We start from the raw sequence: 9,854 nt of genomic DNA on the forward strand, positions 1-9,854 counted from the left end.
CAGCATTAGTAAGCAGACCATGATCGCGTCATTACCCAGTAACTATCACAAAACAGATCACATTTGTAGGTACTTAGAATATATTATTACATCTGCGTAAGGAATATTGGATTTTAATGATTTTTTTATCAGTTAATCAAAGGCTTAAAATGTAATGTCAATTCGAACTATTGATTTATTTCGAGTACTTGAAGAAATAATGTTTTACTCCTTTGGTATCTTCTTCCATCCCTGTATATACAGTATATATAAACAGAAAGAGAGAAATGGTCACAATGTGAAATAATAGTTTGTAAAATAGAAGAGAGTATGATTAATTAACAGAATGCAGAAAAAGTGTTGTACCAGTATTTTTCTCTCTTCTCTTACAAACATCATATCCGTGGGTTTTCTTGGGGTACTCCTGTTTCCTCCCACATTTTCATTCCACCGAGTATTCCGTCATCATTCCTTCCTCTTAATCATCCATCTCCCTTAGTTTAAAGGGCATAAAAACGTGGGACGTTAGACTGAAAGGTTTCATTTCATTTTCATCTTCCTCTTACAAATCTCTTACAAATTAAAGCTTCTGACTTAACGGCAAGACTACCATTCCTAAAACAAAAATGAAAACAAGCTGAAAAGTAGAGAGAAAATAACATAATTTTTGAGTAAAAGTAAGATGAAAGAGAGCAAATTCATCTACTCGGTACATTTGAAATAACATTACTGCCTCCACTGCACTCGGTTTGATTTGAATATGAGGAACGTTTCCTCCACCTTCCTCTCCCTCTTTCATTACTAATGGAATAAATGGTATTTGTTATAGTCTCACAGTATTGGTCTCTTCATGGTCAACATTTGAGTAGGGATAGTAACTAGTATTTCAGATTGTTTCATGTCATGCTGAGAACTGCTTAGCACACGACAACAAATCATGCAGAATACGAGGTGAGACCCCACCACCAACACCAACAACAAGAACAACAACAAACGGATTGTAGCTGTGTTACTAAAATAAATTAAAAAAAATGGATATTGTTTTAGCAAGGATAAACTACCATAGGATACCTCTAGAATAAACTAGGATACCTCTCCTTCCTAGTACAGTGAACTGGACTCACTTTTCCCAGCCATTCGAGAAATAAGAGACAAAGAATGAATACGTGCGTCAGTATGTTGGAGGGAAATGACGAGCGTGGAAGTAGAATAAAGGGTTGTAAACATCAAGATTCCCGTGAAACTTCGAAACTCTGCCACTGAAACATTTCAAATATTCGAGAAAGTTTATAGTGAAGCCTGCATATCAAGGAGAGAAGTGTTTGAGTGGCAGAAAAGGTGTTTGGAGGGTAAGGAGAGCTGTGACGATGATGAAAGAGCAGGCCTCCCGCATTCTTCTGTAACTGAAAGAAATACCGAAAATGACGGAGAAACTGTAAATCAATGTTACTACCTTTAAGTGTTGGGAAAGCTCCGTGAAAATGTTCGAAAAAAAAAACGGACTCAGTTGTACGAAAATGGCTAGATCTTGCATGAGGACAACGCACCCTATGGGTACAGCAATTTTTTGCTCGAAAAAACATTGCAGTGTTAGAACCCCCGCCGTATTCGCTTGATTTGACACCATGTGATTTTTGTTTTGTTCCCTAAAATCAAAGTTCAACTGAAAGGAACAAATTTTACCTACGTTAATGAGGTTAGTAGAAAACGGAAAACGTACTAAAGACCATTACAGAATATGACTTTTAGAAATGTTACATATAATTTCAGAAGCGAATGAAGAAGTATGTTGAAGCAGAGGTGGACTACTTTGAAGGTGACAACACCGACAGGAACCAGTCCATTTTGTGTGTGTGTGTCGCGCCACGTATATCATTTAGCGAGAATGATTTTAATTGGAAATACTGTATTTTACAGATAATACACACAAACTAGGCAAAGGAAAGTTAAAAATCTATATTTATGATATTCATGGAGAAGGTTAGAAGTGTTTTAATTTGTAAATGATTTATTTAGTTATTTGTTTAGAAACTTTGAACATTATGAGTTTTCTTACAATTTATTCTCCATAATTCAAAGCGTGTACACCATTTTTTTTTTCAAAACTCTCTACATCTCAAATTCACAGTAACGTCTGGACAGACGGGGGAGTTGTGAAGCATCTTTGGTGCAAGTTTGCTCAAAGTGTATTTGTGGTAAACAAACATAATGTGCGTAAGTTTTTCCGAGGCTTTTTCCGTTTACTCCCACTGTCCTCAATTCACTATTTTGCTCACTATCATTATCTTTGTCTCCCTTAGTGTAGATATTTAGATTTAAAAACTTATGGACGGCGGCGTAACAAAAGGATTCCTTATTCAAAACGAACTCTCTCTTAAAGCACAATATTAGGTATAGTAAGTTATGTTTAGGAGTCAAATTTAATATAAAATTCGTCTATATGTGAATTCTTAGAAATTCTAACAAATGCCACCGAAATGAGGGCTCTGAGGTCTTCGAGGCTAAGCGGTTAGCATACGCGCCTTTGACATGGAAGACCCGGGTTCAATCTCGGCGGGAGCTCATATGGTTCGGATTTCACGTTAATCAGTAGGTCCACATCTCATACAATCTCTCTGCTGAAAGAGATGCTAAACTTAAAATTAACTCAACTGAACTCAAATCCGGAATGGCAACTTCCTAGGTAACCTACCACATGAATTGTTGCACTTATTTTGAGAGGAACATGAACGTGTATTATAAAAGTACGTGGTATCGTTACAAACAAAGATCAATAAAGATCAAGATATCATAATTATTCATTATTTTTTGGCATGTTATTAATTTCAAAGAAAACCAGCCATACTTTCAGAATAGTGTATTGTATAAATAACTAATGCTTTATTTAAGAATTTTTGTCTGTGAAATTCAGCACTTTCTATTGTACTACCACACATTACAACTTTTTCGGAATGGTTTTAATCTCAGTAATAAGTACTTGTGTTTTTACGGGGGTGCGGTGACTGGATGATAAAGCTCTGACCTCTGCTGCATGGGGTTCCTGGATCGATCCCAGCCCATGTTAGTTTCTGGTTGTTTGTGTCTGTGGATCGTTCCTGTGCTCTTTCCCTTTCCCTTACTTTTTCTTCAATTTTATAATCAATCAATTTTGGTAATATTTCAACTCCTTTAGTATTATAGAGCAGTTGAATTGTGCAACGATACATTAAAAATTTCTCTGAATTTAAGCTTTCGTGCTTTAGCTAATATAGTTGTTTCTAAACTTTCGTCATCATTACCATAAAAAAAACTTTGATTTTAAATCTAAATTAACGACTACTCTAAAATAAAGCTTTATTTACTACAAACGCCAAATTCTATGTACCTTCAGTGGGTAGTACACATTTACCTTTCTTCATACTTTTTCTTTACTTTCTTGGTACGGATTCTTTTGATAAATATCATTTTTTACTCAGCCGCTGTTTTTTTTGTGCCACCGTCATTTTTATTTGAATTTCGAATATAAAGAAGGATAACTCAAATTATGTATTGCTGATTTACATAATTCTTCCAAGATATTCCTGAAATATTTATAAATATTTTACACTTCAAATACCATAAAAATGTAGAGCCAATGACCAGGGTACTAAATATATTTTTAAGAAAAGGTGACTTATGTAACTGTCTCAGCAATATGTCGTCAGTATAATTAATATATATGAAATGAATTCAAAGAAATAATTAACAATATTCAAAATTGACGTATTGTAATAACCAAAGGAAATCAGTTAAGGGAAGTTCCATACAATTGTGGTCAATTGTTAACTGAATTTCAATTACCGTGTTAAGTAGTTATTGTTTGAAAGATACCGTAATTTTCTAACAAGAACGTTAAAGTGTTCATGGCCATGAAGTGAACCACATGAGAATAAATCCAGCTACATTAGCATAATTTATTCCAGAATTAAATGCCTCTTCAGCAAAGATAAACTTTAGGCTCATTATGATGCAAACAAACTCCTGGCAAAATTTGTTTGAATGTTTACAACTTAAAATGTCTGAACACTGTCGGCAATCTTGTTCTTGGTCATTGTTAAAATATTTTTCCAGTTTTTGATTAATGTCACGCTCTATCTTTTATGCACCACTCAACGAAGATGCTAAAAGAGAACCCAAACGAAGCTAGGAGACAAATAAAAAGTTAAGATGAAAAAGGGAACACTATCTTGGCACTCACCACTATTATATCTTTATCAGCTTCTTCAGAGGAAGGAGTAGTATTTGCATAATGCCTATGGCAAAAATGAATTATTAATTTCAATCCTCATTGTTATTCTATAAAACCAACAATATCTAAAAGAGAAGAAAAGGAAATTAGAGTGAGTATTACGTAGGTTTCACTAAGACCAGATATATGTAAGGACCTCTTTCAATGAAAGCTAAAGATATGAGGAATTTGACAAGTTAGGTACTAATAGTGCGTCACTAACTGAGCTAGGGGGAATAACCTAATTATATGTGATTCTTAAAATATAAGTACCACCAAGAAACGAAACTTGTGCTCTGGTATTTGAAGAAAAAAGAACACAAAACAATGAACAAATGAATGAATGTAAAATATCAAACGAGAAACAAACAATTTCCTAAACGTTCCGCACTAAATGTGTGAAGAACAAAATTATTCTAGTATCATTCGGCTGAGTATAAGGTGATTGTACAATGATGTGATGGAGTCACTGTATTTCTGACAACATAATAAAATATACTTGTTCTTGATTAAGGAAAATATTACAGTCTATTTTATAAACGTGAAAGATATAAATATTTTAATATTTGACCAGAAATTGAAAAAAGTAACACATGACATACATAAGTTTCATTTTTATATTTTGGGGCCGCGGTGGCTCAGTGGTAGAGCGTTCACCTTTGGTGCATGGGGTCCCGGGTTCAAAGCCTGCTCCCGCCAAGTGAACTTTGTGGTGGACAAACACCGTGTGCGTGGGTTTTCTCGGGGTTCTCCCGTTTCCTCCCACTTTCTTCATTCTACCATTTTCATTCATTTCTCATAATCACCGTCTCCTTTAGCCTAACCGGCATAACCGTGGGACGTAAAACTGAAAGATTTCATTTCATTTTTCATTTTATTATTATTATTATTAGTAGTAGTAGTAGTATTACAATGTGGGAAATTCAGATGCTAAATGGGAGCTCTTACTTATTGAGATGGGATTTTATAACTTTTCAGGTTGGCATCATTGCACTAAAGAAGCGACAAACTTAGGAGATGGTATCAATTTTATTAATTCTTGTAAACTGAATATTTGTGATTTATTTTTTACTTACAAAAAGTGTTTATGATTGAACAGGAAGGTCTTTCATAAAAGCGTCAAGAAAGTTTAGATATATTATCACTCAAGTTTACCAACTCATTTTTTAGATACAAATACATGTAAATGTATATATACACTGCATGTGCACGATCTGAATATTGCATATTCTAATATTTTTTGGCGTGTCTCCATCTATGGTATACTGCATATTCATGTTCATTTGTAAAGAATGAAATCGCTACTTCGGAAAGTTAATATTGTTTCCTTGTTTCGCAAATAGGTCAATGATAAGGGAATTTCTTACTAATGAAATTATAGTGTTTGAATGTTGAGAAAGAACTGTAAGATTGATTAATATAAAATAGTTTCCATTCGTCATGAAATCTTGTCAAACATATAAAGAAAAATTTCCATGTTTAAATACACTCAAAACATGCAAATATCAAATTAACCTATCATTTGGATTTATTTGAACTTTATCACCACAACACTTCCAGTTCTCTAATACTGAATAAAAAAGAAAGATGAACTACAGTACAGTTCGCTTGATGAATTAAAGAAGGCAAAATTTTATCCCAGAAAAAAAATGTATGTTTGGAGTCCATTGCTAGACAATGTTTGATATTTGTTCAGTGTAAGCAATATTTCCCTCCGTGGAAGTATTACTTAGAAATACTTCTTTTCCAGTTCATCCTCTCTGACGACGGAGTTTTTTCTGCTCACGAAGTTTTCAAGTTATTTTATTTTTCTTAATATTTTACTCTCATGGCTGTTTCTCTAGGCTGAAAGAGACCATGAGAAATGAACTACCGAAAATAAATTATTATGATAGGATGATGCATAACATCTATACATTGAACAGGATTTGAACCCGAGACAAAAATATCATGTTATCGTCAGTCTATACCTTAGGGTGTTGGATCATGCCAGCCGGTAATATGAGCAATATCCATACGAACACATGTAAGTGTGGTCACAAAATGCAATTCTTTAAATGCGACTACAGAAAAATTCAAATAAAAGCACAATTCATGGAAAGGTGTCTCAGAATAAATAGTTCCTGAGAAGAAATTGTACATTCGATGTGATATAGTTGAGATTGTAAATATTCTCAGATAAAACGTTAGGTCTACTTTTGTTTAGAAAAATAGATTACAGTTGGAAATAAGCCGACTTGGCACAAAGTAGCCTCCGATGACTGAGAAACATTATCAGTATATTCGTTGTTGCTGGAAGGAATTCTTCGGAGAACTGTCCTCAAGAGTTTTGAAAGAAGCCCGAGAGGAAAACAGATACACTGAACTTGGTCCCAGTTTTGGCAGAAGAGATAGATATATGTATAAATATAAAGCTGGGACTTTAATATTTTATTACAACCAGGTGAGAGAAAGAGAGCGAGAGAGAGACAGAGAGAGTGAAAGAACCAATAAGCAGTTTTTCTTTAGATAAGCTGTCGCTGCAATGGCCAAAAGTTACAAAAGACTAATATTTCCCGTTGTCTATGCTCCTATCCATTGTTCATTTCTAATATAATCATATGTTCATTCTTCAAATTCAAACAATAAACAAAAATAATCTTAACAAATCATTATGGCTCTTAATTAGTTGACTAAAAGCTCGTGATTTCTCAAGAAGCGTAGCTCAAGAACTGTTTCCAGATGGTTGCTTTGTGTGGGCGGACTTCTCTGGTACGCCTCATCATTTCAATTAGCTCTTCTTAGTTAAATCTCTTCTTTCTTACATCGCAATTTCTTCTTAGCTACTTTACGTTCCTAATGCATTTAGACAATATTTCTTTCTAATAAATACCTGTTTCTTTATGAGGATGCTGTCTTCATACAAGCAGCAACTTCAATTTACTTTCATGTTATTTTTTCTTCTGTCTCTTTTCAAGTTCACCATTTTATTAGATGTTCTCACAACAACTCCTCTTTAAGTTTTATTCGTCCCATTTTAATATCAGTTGATTACATTATATACACACAACATTCTTCAACGGTCTACTTTTAAAAATATACCAGAAAATAGATTTATCTTTATTGGAAAAATGAAATTTTTAAGTTTTACGTCCTATGGTAATGCCGCCTAGGATAAAGGAGACGGTGACGATGAGAAATTAATGAAATGGTGGAATGAAGAAAGTGGAAGGAAACAGGACAACCCCGAGAATACCCATGAGCACGGTGTTTGTCCATCACAAAGTTCACTTGACGGGAGCTGGGATACATGTATTTATGTGTAAATAGCAGTAATAGAAAAGTCGAAAGAAGGTAGGAAGAACCAAAATTATTTTTTGTTTCATCTTAGCCTTGAACAAAGAAACAGGAAAAGTATTCTTGATGATCGATCAGTTGATATAACTTATAGTTCTTCTCAGTATCAATGCAACATAATACACAAGATGCATTATTTAAAGTAGAAGTGAACCACAATTAGCATTTTCATCGCAGATTTGTACACCACAAGAGGCCACGCGTGAACAAAAGAAGCATGGGCATTAGTCGCTTGGAAGATTCAAACCTCAGGTTTATCAAAGACTATTATTTAGTACTCAATATAAATATGAACACTAAATAACAGTACTAGAAAACGATTGGTAAAGTTAGAAATGTGAGTATAGATAAGAATAAATAAATTAACTTCGTATAAAGTGGAAAAGCAGAAGAATTTTTTAACAGAATTTAGTGAGACAAAAAATTAGTGATGATATTAAAGAACGGGACATGAAACTGGTTAGGACGATTTAGTGATCAAATAGAAGATAATATGGAAAAAGAGAGGAAGTAGAATATTTAATGTGTGGACAATACTAAGATAATTATTACGACGTAAAGAAGTTAGCTGAGTACCGTGATACATGGGATCTTCCAATTTTAGAAGGTGTCAATGGCGGAAAAATGAATATGCTCTTTAAATGTGTTCTTGTTTCTAGCCTTAATAAGTTAGCAGCATTTACGAATACGGTATGGAAACATTGTAAACGATTATTAAGATATTTTATACAAGATAAATATTCCTTTAGATGGCAGAAATCACTTTCAAATTAAAAAATAACCCCACAGAATTATACAGATTTTGAGTGCTAATTAAGAAAATATACGAAATAAACCTTCGCGTAGACTGTAGAGAAGACGAAAACGAATATAAATGTGAAATAATATGAATTAAAACATTCAATTATGTCACATTATTCAGATTGTAATGATCCTTCCACTTCAAGTTACCAAATGTCCTGATTATTTTCGGATGTGGAGGCTTAAATAGGAGTAGTAGTTGAATAAGTAATTTGGTATAAAAAAACTTACAAAATTATCTGCACCATATTGCCGAATTGTTAAACTACATTACAGAAAAAACGCCAGAGAGAAAACAGAGTTCTCTGCAAAACTTAGGTGTGAGTAAAATAAATTTAATAGATTTCAATGAAAAAGTTACTTATACAAAAGCGAACTCCCACTCGCATGTCTTACGAAGTATTTAATATAAAAGCAGCACATTATTATTTATTAAGCCCTTTTAACTAACAATGCAAAAAAGTGGATAAATTAATTGAATTGATTTCACTGTAAATGTCTTGTACGTAGAATGTCCAGAAATTCTCGCTTTTTTCTATTTGTTTTATTATTCTACAAGTTATTTCATAATTAATATCAATTCACTATTGTTTTTTTTTTTTTTTTTTTTTTTTGCAGCCTAAAACCATTTTTAATAAAATCTTAAATTTCCAGTTTAATCACAAAGAATTGTGATCATGAAATCAAAATACATTTTTTAAAAAATCCAGCCACCGTTTTAAAATATTGCGTGTACGGAAGTCAATCTTTTCTAGCATGCTTGTTTCGTTTGGATGTATGATATTTACCCATCAATTAGGAACGCACCCATGCGGGGATCCAATGGGTCCGGACCAATCCCAAACGTCGTGTCTTGGGCAACATTGGTACACTTTCTTAGCACAACTTTATTTGTTTAACAAAGAAATGATGGATGTAACTAAAGATTTTACTTTGTATCTCTTTTATGCTCTTTTGTTTCTTATAAAAATTATCTAGTTTCATCAGTTTTTTCTGAAAATGTAGATGCCAATGATTAACAATTACTTATCGTCTTTTCGGGTGCAGAGTAACACAGGTTCAATACTGTATAGAAGTGTTGGACCCCAAAAAATCTTTGGACTCCTCCTAATAAAAAAAAAATCTGGGTACGTACCTGATATCAACTATATTACCTGAAAATGTTTGCGGAACACTTTAGTATTTCATAAATTGTAAATGATCATATTTATATATGAATGACACTTTTATTTTTCTTTCTCTGAAAGCCAAATATACTAAATTAATGGCTGTAAGTGTTTGGAACTTGACATAAATTCCGTGTATGCAGGGCTTACGCGATATCGCTGAAACACGCATGGTCGTTCACGTATGCATTTATCTCGCTCTCTGTTTTTCTCTTTCACAAAATGAATTATGGGGAAGTGGAAAGTAGAATGAAGAATGAACTACATTCGATCAACCAGTAAACACCCGCACATACATATGAATCTTTAAATAGTGTAAAATTTGA

Source organism: Thermobia domestica, chromosome 15 (assembly GCF_964235325.1).
Source record: "Thermobia domestica chromosome 15, izTheDome1.hap1.1, whole genome shotgun sequence".
NCBI classification, from domain to species: domain Eukaryota; kingdom Metazoa; phylum Arthropoda; class Insecta; order Zygentoma; family Lepismatidae; genus Thermobia; species Thermobia domestica.